The sequence below is a fragment of the Triticum urartu genome, chromosome 2 (genome assembly GCF_003073215.2).
Source record: "Triticum urartu cultivar G1812 chromosome 2, Tu2.1, whole genome shotgun sequence".
NCBI lineage: Eukaryota > Viridiplantae > Streptophyta > Magnoliopsida > Poales > Poaceae > Triticum > Triticum urartu.
Genome location: NC_053023.1, coordinates 410931735 through 410946734, shown reverse-complemented (window position 1 = coordinate 410946734; position 15000 = coordinate 410931735). Strand labels below are relative to the sequence as shown.

The window sequence follows — 15000 nt, the reverse complement described above, 5'->3', positions numbered from 1 at the left end:
AACCTTCCTGTAAACGATGTTCCTGCAAGAGTTCTTTTTGACACTTGTGCATCTTTATCATTTTTATCAAAGCCTTTTGCATCCATGCATGATGTGCATACTATTGATTTGCCTAAGCCGATAGCGGTTTCTTCTTCGGGTTTGTTCATGAACACCAAAATTATGGCTCCGGATGTTACTATCACCTTGATTGATTACAAGTTCCATTCTTCTCCTATGGTTCTTGGTAACTCGGATATTGATCTTATTCTCGGGATGGATTGGCTTTCTAAGCACAAGGCACATCTTGATTGTGCAGTCAGGCAGATTCAGTTGACTCATTCGTCTGAGGATGTAATTGTCTTTGCCGCTCGGGATGATACAATCCGTCTGTTTTCTCTCAATGAGAAGGGTGAACTGGATGCTATCTCGCAAATTCCATTCGTTTGCGAATATCAAGACGTCTTTCCAGAAGAGATTCCAGGAATGCCTCCACATCGGCCAGTTGAATTCGTCATTGATCTTGAGCCTGGCAAGGAACCAGTGTGCAAGCGTCCTTACAAGCTCGGACCTGAAGAGTTGAAGGAGCTGGAGAAGCAACTCGATATTCAAGAGAGAATGGGTCTCATCTGGCCTAGTTCTTCTCCGTGGGGTTGTGGTGTTCTTTTTGTGAAGAAGAAAGATGGAACGGACCGACTTTGTGTTGATTACCGTCCACTGAACAAGAAGACCATCAAGAACAAATATCCACTTTCCAACATCAACAAGCTGTTCGAACAACTCAAAGGTGCCCAAGTATTCTCCAAGCTTGATCTCCATATGGGTTATCATCAGATTCGAATCCGTGAACAAGATATTCCCAAGACGGCTTTCAGGACAAGCTATGGTTCATATGAATACACTGTCATGTCTTTTGGCCTCGTCAACTCTCCTCCGACTTTCTCTCGCATGATGAACTTCATCTTCAATGCCTACACCAATGACTTCGTTTTGGTCTATCTCGACGACATTCTGGTTTTCTCGAAGAACAAGGAAGATCATGCCAAGCACTTGCGTTTGGTACTCGATAAACTGAGGGAACACCAGTTCTACGCCAAGTTCTCCAAGTGCAAATTTTGGCTCGATGAGGTTCTTTATCTTGGTCATATCATCTCTGCCAAGGGCATTGCGGGGAATCCTGAGAAGGTGTCTGCAATTGTGAATTGGGAACCTCCTCAGAACGTGAAGCAACTCTGTAGCTTCCTCGGTCTCGCAAGCTACTGCCGAAGATTCGTTGAAAACTTTTCTAAGATCGCGAAGCCTCTCTCAAATCTTCTCCAGAAGCACGTCAAGTACGTTTGGTCTCCGGAGTGTGACATTGCTTTCAACACTTTGAAAGAGAAATTGATCACTGCTCCAGTTCTGACTCCGCCTGATGAATCCAAACCATATGAGGTCTTTTGTGATGCCTCTCTCCAAGGTCTTGGTGCAGTGTTGATGCATGAGAAGAAAGTTGTTGCTTATACCTCTCGCCAGTTGAAGCCCAATGAGAAGAACTACCCCACTCACAATCTTGAGTTGGCGGCAGTTGTGCATGCTCTTTTGACTTGGAGACATCTCTTACTGGGAAGAAAAGTGGACATCTTCAGTGAACACAAGAGTCTCAAGTACATCTTCACTCAGCCTAATTTCAACCTTAGGCAGACTCGATGGGTCGAAATGATTCAAGAGTATAATCCAAGTATCGAGTATACTCCAGGCAAGGCCAATGTGATTGCTGAAGCATTGTGCAGGAAGGCTTACTGCAACAGTCTTATTCTCAAGCCTTATCAACCCGAGCTTTGTGAAGCTTTCCGCAAACTTAATCTGCAAGTTGTTCTTCAAGGTTTCCTCGCCAACCTTCAAGTCTCTCCTACCTCGGAAGACCAGATTCACCAAGCCCAGCTTCTTGATGCTATGGTGAAAAAGGTGAAGATTGGGATTGCCAAGAGTCAACCCAAGTACAAGTGCTACCGCCTTGATGACAAGGATACTCTCTTCTTCGAGGATCGTATTGTTGTACCCAAAGGTGACCTCCGTAAAGTGATCATGAACGAGGCTCACAATTCTCTCCTCTCCATCCACCCTGGGAGTACGAAGATGTATCAGGACCTCAAGCAGGCTTATTGGTGGACTCGAATGAAGCGCGAGATTGCTCAGTTTGTGAATGAATGTGATGTCTGCAGAAGAGTGAAGGCAGAACACCAAAGACCAGCTGGTCTCCTCCAACCTCTTGCCATTCCAGAATGGAAGTTTGACCACATTGAAATGGACTTCGTGACTGGGTTTCCAAAGTCCAAGCATGGCAATGATGCTATATTCGTTTTCATTGACAAGCTCACTAAAGTGGCTCACTTTCTGCCTATCAAAGAGTCAATCACTGTAGCTCAATTGGCGGAACTCTATACCTCTCGGATTGTCTCTCTGCACGGTATTCCTCAAGTGATCTCTTCAGACCGTGGCAGCATCTTTACCTCCATGTTTTGGGATTCTTTTCAGAAGGCCATGGGCACCAACATCCGCTTCAGCACAACTTTCCATCCCCAAACTAGCGGTCAAGTCGAGCGTGTCAACCAGTTTCTTGAAGATATGCTCAGGGCTTGTGTGATCTCCTTCGGCATGAAGTGGGAGGATTGTCTTCCATATGCTGAATTCTCCTACAACAACAGTTTTCAAGCAAGTTCGGGCAAGGCCCCATTTGAAATTCTGTATGGCAGGAAGTGCCGTACCCCTCTCAACTAGTCTGAAACCGGTGAACGTCTGCTTTTGGGTAATGACTTAATCACAGAGGCAGAGGAAATGTGCAAAGTCATTCAAGATAACCTCAAAGCAGCTCAATCCCGCCAGAAGAGCTACTATGATAATAAGCACCGTGATTTGGCTTTTGAGATCGGAGATCATGTTTACCTCCGCGTCTCTCCTATGAAAGGTACTCGTCGCTTCGGTATCAAAGGGAAGCTTGCCCCCAGATACGTGGGACCTTTCAAGATTGTCAGCAAGAGAGGCGATCTCGCCTATCAACTCGACTTCCTTCAAACTTTGAAAATGTTCATGACGTGTTCCATGTCTCTCAGCTCCGAAAGTGCTTCAAGACTCCTGATCGCACCGTCAACTTCGAGGACATTGAGCTCCAAGAAGATCTCTCCTATCGTGAGCACCCCGTTGCTATTCTTGAAGAGACTGAACGCAAGACTCGCAACAAGTCAATCAAATTCCTCAAAGTCAAGTGGTCACACCATTCCGACCGTGAAGCTACCTGGGAACGTGAGGATCACCTCCGTTCTGAGTACCCGGCGTTCTTTCAGTCCTAGATCTCGGGACGAGATCCTTTCGTAGTGGTGGAGTGTTGTAACACCCCGGATATGACTTACCCAATATGTACTCCAACTCTTGCCGTTTCCGGCGTTAAGTTATTTTATTTTCTCGTTTTCGGGTTTTTGTCTCCGTGTGTTGTTGTCGTTGTCATGCATCTCATATCATGTCATCATGTGCATTGCATTTGCATACGTGTTCATCTCATGCATCCGAGCATTTTCCCTGTTGTCCATTTTGCATTCCGGCACTTCGTTCTCCTCCGGTGGTCATTTCTACCTTTCTTTCATGTGTGGGGATTAAACATTTCCGGATTGGACCGAGACTTGCCAAGCGGCCTTGGTTTACTACCGGTAGACCGCCTGTGAAGTTTCGTATCATTTGGACTTCGTTTGATTCTCCAACGGTCAACCGAGGACCGAAAAGGCCTCGTGTGTGTTGCAGCCCAACACCCCTCCAAGTTGGCCCAAAACCCATCAAAACCCTCTCCATCATCTAGAGCGTTCAATCACGATCGCGTGGCCGAAAACCGCACCTCATTTGGACACTCCTAGCTCCGTCTACCTCTATTTAAAGACCCCCCGAAATCCGGATCTCCTTCTCCCCCGAAACCCTAGCCCTGCTCCATCCGCGCGCCGGACACGTCTGTTCCGTGCCGGACACTTCGCGCCACCGCCTCCACGCCAATCGTGTGGCGCCACGTGGCGCGCCGCCACTCCCTCCACCGCCGGCCCGGGAAGCCCAGGAGGGGCCCCTGAGGCCCGTTGCCTTCCGCCGCCGCCCGCCGCATCTTCCTGAGGCCCGGCCTCTCGTCCGCCGAGGCGCGCCGCCCGCCGGCCGCCCTCCGCCGCGCTGCCGCGCCGGCTCGCCGCGCCGGCGCGTGCCTCCCCGCCGCCCAACGCCGCCTCGGCGAGCTACGCCGACGCCGGCGAACTCCGGCCGCCGTGCCCCAAGTCCAGTGACGCCCCGTTTCGCTCCGGTGAACAGTGTTTTCCGGCGAACAGGAACTTCCGGCGAACATCGAAGAGCGCGCCAGATCTGGATATGGAAGATTGGATCGGGGTTGACTTTTTCGTCCCGAACCCTAATAATTTGCGTTTTTCATCCTGATATATCTCCGCATTCGTAGCTCTGTTTTGGGCATATAGCATATCGAAATATTCGCCTGAGAGAGTACATCATTTCATCTCATTGCATCATTTTCATTTGAGTTCATCTTGATGCCCGAAATGCTGTTAGAAGAGTGCTACTTGAGATAATTGTCAGATCTGCTGCTCCATTTAGATATTTGTCATTTTTGCCATGATTATTGTGTGCATGATATGCCCATGAGTTCTACATATGTTTTGTTAAGGGTTTTGCCATCTTTCCAGAGGTGCAACCCATGTATTTTTGTGATGTGTGTGGTGACTAGCACAAGCTTGCAAAGTGAGGCACTTGGTAATGCTGATTTCAGGGACTTAGCATTTCCACTAAGTCCTTGATCTGTTTCTCATATGGCCATATGTTCATGTTGTTTCCTAGTGATTCGTGCCTCTTTTGAGGATGATCAGTAAGGATGTTTTGTTAATCTTGTAGTGCTATATCCATCCATGTCTTTGTTTGCAATAATGGAGCACCTAGCTTGAGTCAATCGAGCTCTACTTTTGTCATTTCGTGAATCTGGGCAGATTGTCTACTTGTTAGCGATTGTGCCGAGGATGGTGTAGTTGATCCGTGCATGCTATGTTATTGTTCTTGCCATGTATAGCTTGTATTTTGTGTATTCTTGATGGGTGTATGCTTAGATGGTCATGACTTGTTCCGTAGTGAGTGCATCGAGCTCGTAAACATGCCTACTTGATATCTGTTTTCAGCATGCTCCAGTTTTCACTAAGTCCGAGAACTGATTATGTTTTTGCCATGTTCACATGCTTGCAAATGTATTTTCTGTTCCCTTTTGGCTCAAGGTCACTAAGGGACTTTTGTTAAGCTCTTTGAGTATCTCCATGCCATGCTTTACTTTGCCATGTTCAGGTCCTGTAGCATGTAGTTCTTTTGCTGCAAAGAGTGCTACTTGATCTGAAATTCCAGACAAGTGTTAATTTCACTAAGTCTGAGATCTGTTTGTCAAATGCATTTTTGCCATGCTTGTTTGAACCTGTTAATGGATGAATTAGCTGTAGCTCAGTGCTAGACTTTTGTTAAGCATCATGAATGGATTCCTGCCATGTATTTTTATGCCATGTTTGGGTGTTGTAGCATGTTCATCTCGTTGCATTTAGATGGCTACTTGCTGTAAATCGCAGAACGTGGTCATATTTGAATTGCAAGCCATTTCCAAACCGTAACTCCGATTCCGGCGTTTTTTATATCTTTTTCAAGCGATTTCATCTCATATTTCTAGTGGCACACTTGGATTTCCAAGTTGAGGCCAGGTTCATTCATTCCCTGTCACATCTTGCATATGCATCCCGCATCGCATCCCACATAGCATACCATCCTTACATCATATTGTTTGAGCTTTGCACGTGGTTGATTGTGTCCTTCTTGCTTGTTTGTCTTGTTTGGGTAGAGCCGGGAGACGATTTCACTAACGAGGAGCTCGTTGGGTTTGCTTTCGAGGATCCAGTCAACTCTGACAACTTTGCAGGCAAGATGATCATACCCTCGAAATCAATACTATCTTTGCTTTGCTAGATGCTCGGTCTTTTGCTATGACTATGCTACGATGCCTACCACTTGCTTTCAAGCCTCCCAAATTTCCATGTCAAACCTCTAACCCACCATGTCCTAGCAAACCGTTGATTGGCTATGTTACCGCTTTGCTCAGCCCCTCTTATAGCGTTGCTAATTGCAGGTGAAGATTGGAGACCGTTCCTTGTTGGAACATTATTTACTTGTTGGGATATCATTATATTGCCATGTTATCTTAATGCATCTATATACTTGGTAAAGGGTGGAAGGCTCGGCCTCTCGCCTAGTGTTTTGTTCCACTCTTGCCGCCCTAGCTTCCATCATATCGGTGTTATGTTCCCGGATTTTGCGTTCCTTACGCGGTTGGGTTATAATGGGAACCCCTTGATAGTTCGCCTTGATTAAAGCTTTTCCAGCAATGCCCAACCTTGGTTTTACCATTTGCCACCTAGCCTCTTTTTACATGGGTTTCCGGAGCCCGAGGGTCATCTTATTTTAGCCCCCCCGGGCCAGTGCTCCTCTGAGTGTTGGTCCAACCGAGCGATGTCCGGGGCTACCAGGGGCAACTCTGGGCTGGCCTACCAGACGTCTTGCTCATCCGGTGTGCCCTGAGAACGAGATATGTGCAGCTCCTATCGGGATTTGTCGGCACATCTGGGTGGTGTTGCTGGATTTGTTTTAACCTGTCGAAGTGTCTTGAAGAAAAGAGGTACCGAGTCTGATCGAAACGTCTCGGGAGGAGGTCTATTCCTTCGTTGACCGTGAGAGCTTGTCATGGGCTAAGTTGGGACTCCCCTGCAGGGATTTGAACTTTCGAAAGCCGTGCCCGCGGTTATGGGCAGATGGGAATTTGTTAATGTCCGGTTGTAGATAACTTGAACCTTAACTTAATTAAAATGAATCAACAGTGTGAGTTGCCGTGATGGTCTTTTCTCTGTGGAGTCCGGGAAGTGAACACGGTGTTGGAGTAATGCTTGCCGCAGGTTGCCCCCTAGTTGTTCGACCGTGCTTTGCCTCCTCTTCTCGCTCTCTTTTGCGAATAGGTTAGCCATCATATATGCTAGTCGCTTGCTGCAGCTCCACATATTTACCTTGCCTTACCTATTAAGCTTAAATAGTCTTGATCGCGAGGGTGCGAGATTGCTGAGTCCCTGTGGCTCACAGATTACTTCCAAACCAGATGCAGGGCCTGATGATTCCGCTCCAGGTGACGTGCTCGAGCTCAAGTGGGAGTTCGATGAGGACTCTCAACGATACTACGTGTCTTTCACTGATGATAAGTAGTGGTGCCCAGTTGGGGGTGATCGGGACTGTGTCACATGTTGGGTTATCTTTTATTTTGGCGCCGTAGTCAGGCCATGAGTGTTTGAATGATGTAATGTTATTTATGTACTTTGATTGATGTGGCGAGTGTAAGCCAACTATGTTATCTCCCCTTTTATTATCTATATTACATGGGATGTTGTGAAGATTGCCTAACTTGCGACATATGCCTTCAATGCGATTATGTCTCTAAGTCGTGCCTCGACACGTGGGAGCTATAGTCGCATCGAGGGTGTTACATGCCTGTAGTGAAGGATTACCCAGATGTATTTCCATAGGAACTACCAGGAATGCCCCCGGATCGATACATTGAGTTTTTGATAGAGGTATTGCCAGGCACCGGACCAATATCAAAGAGACCATACCGGATGCCCGTGATAGCACATTTATGCAAATAATTTTTAAGCCTTTTTTGCATCTCAGGTTAAACATTTGACCACAATAATTACTTATAAAATATTCATTCCTACAGAAATGTTCCTATTATGATATTTCTTACAACACTTCTCCATATTATGCAGAATTGGTGCGTTTAGGCACCCAATCTTCATCAAAAGTGCTTCCAACACTAAAGCAGGGATCAACTTGGAGAAGAGTTCAGTTCTAAAGGGGGCAAAACCGAAAAGAACCAGAGGAAATGTCCGGTGGCACACGTGAGAGGAACCGGTGGCTGGCGCGACCGGCCAGACGATTGTCTGTAACCACGCGCGGCTGGTTCTTCTCGCGACTAACCCACCACACTAGATCGAGGCCAGAGAGAGGGCATCGACCAGATCCACCATAACAAAGAAAAACAGGGGAGCAAGACTTTTTCTCTCGCTGCTCACCACCACGGTGCTCACCTACCACTAGATCTACAACAACGAAGAAAACATGGGATCGAGGGGAACGAGAGTGAGGACCTGATCGAGGGTTTCGGGAGGCTTGCGGTGTGACTGATCCACCGCAAGGCCTCTCCTTCCTGACCTGCAACCTCTGCTGCTTCTCTTCACCACAAACGTTTGCGCTTCTCTGCTCCAACTCCGATGACTGCTGCCGTGGCATCTCCTCGACACCAACAGCAGGACGCCGGACTCCTGGTCGTGGTCTGCTCCAGGTGGTCGGCTGACTTCCCGCGAAGGCTGCCGCGATTCCTTCTCAAAGCCGGGCCTTCCACTGCTGATCTTCACCAAGACTTCTTCACCACGCTGTAGCTCTATCCGAAGGATCCTCTGTTGCTACTCTTCTTTGCCTGCAACATCTAGAACTTTGAATCGAAGATCGTCAAGACCCATAGGCCGTGAACCTCTCTCTTCTCTTGATCTTGTTCTCTGAATATATGCACTATAGGGTCTGAAATTTACTCTGTTACCTGTGCACTTTTGCTGAATCTTCATGTATCCTTGGTGAATTGTTGTGACCCTTTGCTGGATATTGAGTTAGTAGTTATTTTCCTGCGAGCTATTGTCACTTTAATTGGTTGCATGAGTTGTGTGTGATGTCTAAACCATCTTCCATCTGCTAGTGTTACTTGTCTGTTTGATTACACGAAAGCCACTAAATAGAGACAATCTTGTCTCTGAACCCTTTACCTTTGTTGCATATTATTTGGTTTTACCTTGTGCCAGTGGCTGCTTGTTATCACTATGGTTTGATCCATCTGCTCCATTGTTCTGAATGTTTTGAATGTGTGCTTCAAAGTTCTAGATCCATGTGGAGAACACGACATCCGTAGTTTGGGCGTCAAAACCCTGCTATATTATACTTGATCATTTTGGCGCCGTTGCCGGGGATCTAAATTTCATTAGTACATTAGTAGAAGCAGATCAGGATTTATTTTAGGCAACTAACCATTTCCTAACATTGGCTGCAGTTTTGAGAGAAACTAGCATGTGTCAATTTTAGGAACTTTACAGGAAATTGTCTTATGCTTCAACCTAAATATTCACTAGAGCCATTTGATCCAGAAATTGGAAGGACTTTATTGAGGAGAAGAAGAGAGAATCAAACGTTGTTTCAAGTTGCCGAAACTTTGCAAGATCAAGAAGAAGAAAAGATGACTGATCAAGTACCTTCGCTCAGGGACTTGTGGATCCCAAGAGATCATGGGATACCAGGAGAAATGGTGCAACCAATTATTCAGGCAAACAATTTTGAATTGAAGCCTGCTCTGATTAACATGGTACAACAGTCCAGATTTGGTGGAACAGCTTTAGAAGACCCACATGAGCATATAAGGACTTTCTTGGAGTATTGTAACACCCTCAAGCAAAATGGAGTTTCACCGAGTGCTATCAGATTATCACTATTCCCATTTTCCTTGAGAGATGGAGCAAGAGTATGGCTTCACTCATTGCCTGAACATATGAAAGATACTTGGTCTTTATTGCAGACATTTCTTGAGAGATACTTTCCACCCACAAAAGCTGCCGAATACAGGGACAAGTTAACAAGGTTTACTCAATATGATGGAGAAAGTTTGTATGACGCATGGCAAAGATTCAACTCTTTAATCAGAATGTGTCCCCATCATGGTTTGGAAAGATGGCTGGTGTTACAAACCTTTTACAAAGGACTGTCCACTTAGACCATAGCTTTTGTCGATTCTGCTGCTGGAGGAGGAATCGTGAACACAACCCTTGATGAAGCATTTGCATTGATTGAAAGTATGGCGTCCCATCATTTCCAATGGTCAAGTGAAAGAGCAATAACACCACCACATCCTGGTGTGTATAATGTGTTTGCAAATGATAGCATGGCGGCTCAGATTGACATCTTGAACAAGAAGATGGATAGTATCATGTCAAATTGCATCGGTACATCTGTAGCTTCAGTAAGTGTGCCTCAAATGTGTGATGTATGTGGCCAAGCAGGTCATCCTTCAACAGAATGTACCTTCTATTCAGCAATTGGATCATCGGTTTCAGAAGTAAGTTATGCCCAAGGTCAAGGTCCATTCTCAAACAGCTACAATCCTTCTTGGAGGAACCATCCAAACTTGTCGTACAAGAACAATCAATCATGTGCAAGTGGATCGACAGTACAAGGAAATCGACCACCAAATCATCGAAGTCAATTTCAAGTGCCGAGGCAGAATGAACAACAAAATGTTCAGCCAAATGGAATGGAGGAAATCATGAAGATGCAGTTGGAATTAATAAACAAGATGACAAATGAAGTTAATAGCTTAAAAGATTCTGTTAAGATGCTTGTGAGAAAAATGGATAGTATGGTGGGAGAAAATGAAGCAAGGTTGCCTGCTCAACCAATTCCAAACCCGAAAGCTCACGGTGGGGCAATATCTTCAGTTGATGCAGTGACTACAAGGAGTGGAGTTACGACAGGACCATCACTTCCTATTCCGAAGACATATGTGCCTCCTGCTATGAGGCCAAGTTCATCCGGAACTCCACCTTCAACATCATCAGAGAAAATAAAGGAGAAAGAAGTTGATATCCGAATCGAAACTGAAGTCGAATTCCCTGGTTTTCACACAAGAGCTGGTTCTTTGCCAAAGGAAGCAATAACAACCAGCAACATTCCCTTTCCTGAGAGGTTCAACAAACACAAAGATGACAAGCAATTTGCCAAATTTTTGGAAACTATGAAAGGAGTTCAGATTACTATTCCTATTCTTCAGGCTATCTTGTATGTTCCGATGTATGCCAAATATTTCAAGGAATTATTAACAAAGAAAAGAAGCATGTCTGAGCCAGAAGTAGTTACTCTATCAAAGGAATGCAGGGCAATAATTCAGAATTCCATGCCTGAAAAATTGGATGATCCAGGAAGTTTTTGTGTACCATGTGTTATTGGAAACAAAACTTACAGTGCACTATGTGACTTGGGCTCAAGTGTTAGTGTGTTACCACATTCAGTTAGCAAAAGGATGTTCTTGGGAGAATTGAATCCAACATCCATAACTCTTCAGTTGGCCGACAGAACATATAGGAGACCTGTTGGGATTCTTGAGGATGTTCCAATCAAAGTTGGGAAGTTTGCTTATCCAGTTGACTTTGTAGTGCTAGATATGGAGGACAAGAGTGAGCCTGTGATTCTTGGAAGACCATTTTTGGCCACAGCTGGTGCACTTATTGATGTCCAACAAGCTAAATTGAGCTTGAGGTTCGGAAATGAAAAGGTGGAGTTTGACATGAAGCATGCAACACATGTTCCTCAAGGAGAAGAAGATTGTTACAGAATTGATACATTACAAAAATGTGTGGAAGAAGGTTATGAAGAGAGGTATGGAAGTATTTGTTGTGAAGTAGTTGAGGAGGACAATAGTGAAATTAGATACGAGGAAATCACACCTGTGAGCATGTTGGAAAGTAGTGCAAGGTCATTAGAGAAGATGCAACCAAGGCAAATAGAAATGAAACAACTTCCGGAAAGTTTGAAGTATGCATTCTTAGACAATGAAAACCAGTGGCCAATTATCGTAAACAGTGAGTTGACGGAAATGCAAATAAAAGGGCTTCAAGCAATTTTGCAAAAGTACAAGGATGTTATTGGATATTCGATCGATGATATGAAAGGGATAAATCCTGTTGTCTGCTCTCACAGGATTTAGTTGAAAGAAAGTAGTGTGCCAATTAGAGAAAGTCAAAGAAGGTTAAATCCTCATTTGCAAGAGGTTGTCAAAAAGGAGATTCTTAAATTGCTCTCTGCTGATATCATATACCCAATTTCGGACAGCGAGTGGGTGAGTCCCATTAGCATGGTGCCCAAAAAAGGAGGAATAACTGTCATAGAAAACGAACAAGGGCAAACTATTCCTTTACCATTTTCCTTTACCATTTATTGACCAAAGTCAAAGAATGTCACAGGGTGGAGAATGGTCAATGATTTCAGAAAGTTAAATGAAGTAACAAGGAAGGACCATTTTCCTTTACCATTTATTGACCAAATGCTGGAAAGGCTTGCTGGGCATGAATATTTCTGCTGCTTAGATGGGTATTTAGGATTCTTGCAAATCCCAATTCACCCGGATGATCAAGACAAAACAACTTTCACTTTCCCATACAGAACATTTGCTTACAAAAGACTAGCTTATGGACTTTGTAATGCACCCCCAACATTTCAAAGGTTTATACTCTCTATATTCTCAGATATGATGGGAATCAAAGTGGAGGTGTTCATAGATGATATTACAGTCGTTGGAAAAAGTTATGAAGATTGCTTGAATAATCTGGTAGCAGTTATTTAGAGATGTTCAGAACACAATCTAGTCCTAAACTGGGATAAGTGTCAGTTTCTTGTAAGGGAAGGAATTATTTTGGGACATTTGGTATCTAAAAGAGGAATTGAGGTTGATCAAGTAAAAGTCGAAGTAATATCAAAACTTCCACCACCTGTAAATGTGAAGGGAGTGAGGAGCTTTTTGGGACATGCTGGGTTCTACAGAAGATTCATAAAGGATTTCTCCAAGATAGCCAAACCTCTCACTAATCTCCTTAACAATGATGTTAAGTTCAACTTTGATGCAGAATGTGAAAAATCCTTCAACCTGCTCAAGGAAGCATTGGTCACTGCTCCAGTAGTGCAACCCCCTGACTGGGAATTACCATTTGAGATAATGTGTGATGCAAGCGACTTTGCTGTAGGTGCAGTACTTGGACAAAGAAAAGGAAAAGATTTGCATGTCATATACTATGCTAGCAAAACACTTGATGATGCTCAAGCTAATTATACAACCACCAAAAAGGAGTTGCTGGCAGTAGTGTATGCCTTTGACAAATTCAGGCAATATCTTGTGGGATCTCATTGTGTAGTTTACACAGACCATGCTGCAATCAGATATTTACTCAGCAAGAAAGAAGCTAAGCCAAGTTTAATTAGATGGATACTCCTGCTTCAAGAATTTGATGTGGAAATCAAGGACAAGAAAGGAGCTGAAAATTTTCTGGCAGATCACTTGTCGAGATTGCAAAACAATGCCGACTTGGTAAGAGTCGAAGTCTCTGTGCTTACCTGTTGGAAATATGCCCTAGAGGCAATAATAAATTAGTTATTATTATATTTCCTTGTTCATGATAATCGTTTATTATCCATGCTAGAATTGTATTGATAGGAAACTCAGATACATGTGTGGATACATAGACAACACCATGTCCCTAGTAAGCCTCTAGTTGACTGGCTCGTTGATCAATAGATGGTTACGGTTTCCTGACCGTGGACATTGGATGTCGTTGATAATGGGATCACATCATTAGGAGAATGATGTGATGGACAAGACCCAATCCTAAGCCTAGCACAAAGATCGTGTAGTTCGTATGCTAAAGCTTTTCTAATGTCAAGTATCATTTCCTTAGACCATGAGATTGTGCAACTCCCGGATACCATAGGAATACTTTGGGTGTGCCAAACGTCACAATGTAACTGGGTGGCTATAAAGGTACACTACAGGTATCTCCAAAAGTGTCTGTTGGGTTGGCACGAATCGAGACTGGGATTTGTCACTCCGTGTAAACAGAGAGGTATCTCTGGGCCCACTCGGTAGGACATCATCATAATGTGCATAATGTGAGCAAGGAGTTGATCACGGGATGGTGTGTTACGAAATGAGTAAAGAGACTTGCCGGTAATGAGATTGAACAAGGTATCGGGATACCGACGATCGAATCTCGGGCAAGTATCGTACCACTGACAAAGGGAATTGTATATGGGATTGATTGAATCCTTGACATCGTGGTTCATCTGATGAGATCATCGTGGAACATGTGGGAGCCAACATGGGTATCCAGATCCCGTTGTTGGTTATTGGCCGGAGAGTTGTCTCGGCCATGTCTGCATGACTCCCGAACCCGTAGGGTCTACACACTTAAGGTTCGATGACGCTAGGGTTATAGGGAATAGATATACGTGGTTACCGAATGTTCTTCGGAGTCCCCGATGAGATCCCGGACGTCACGAGGAGTTCCGTAATGGTCCGGAGGTAAAGATTTATATATGGGAAGTCCTGTTTTGGTCGCCGGAAAAGTTTCGGGTTTATCGGTAATGTACCGGGACCACCGGGAGGGTCCCGGTGGTCCACCAAGTGGGGCAACCAGCCCCGGAGGCCTACATCGGCCAATAGTGGGAAGGGACCAGCCCCTAGGTGGGCTGGGGCGCCTCCCACCAAGGCCCAAGGCGCCTCCAAAAGGGGAGGGGGGCAAACCCTAGGGCAGATGGGCCCTAAGGCCAACCCCAGGTGCGCCTCCCCCTCTCCCCCTTGTGGCCGCCACCCAGATGGGATCTGGGGGCTGCCGCCACACCTAGGGAGGGAACCCTAGGTGGGGGCGTAGCCCCTCCCCTTCCCCTATACATACTTGAGGTATTGGAGGCTGCAAGACACACGAGTTCCTCTCCTTCTTGGCGCAGCCCTACCCCTCTCCCTCCTCGTCTCTTGCGGTGCTTGGCGAAGCCCTGCTGAAGTACCACGCTCCTCCACCACCACCACGTTGTTGTGCTGCTGCTGGATGAAGTCTTCCCCAACCTTTCCTTCTCCCCTTGCTGGATCAAGGCGTAGGAGACGTCACCGGGTTGTACGTGTGTTGAACACGGAGGTGCCGTCCGTTCGGCACTAGGATCATCGGTGATTTGGATCACGACGAGCACGACTCCATCAACCCCGTTCTCTTGAACGCTTCCGCTTAGCGATCTATAGGGGTATGTAGATGCACTCTCCTTCCCCTCGTTGCTGGTCTCTCCATAGATAGATCTTGGTGACAC

The 15000-nt window shown here is 45.4% G+C and overlaps 1 non-coding gene across 1 annotated transcript; it reads right to left on the bottom strand.

The window, feature by feature from the left end:
• Window positions 1–9718: 9718 nt before the first annotated feature.
• Window positions 9719–9825, bottom strand: LOC125541844. Its single transcript, XR_007297689.1, has one exon. It is a non-coding gene; the product is annotated as a small nucleolar RNA R71 (small nucleolar RNA).
• Window positions 9826–15000: the final 5175 nt, after the last annotated feature.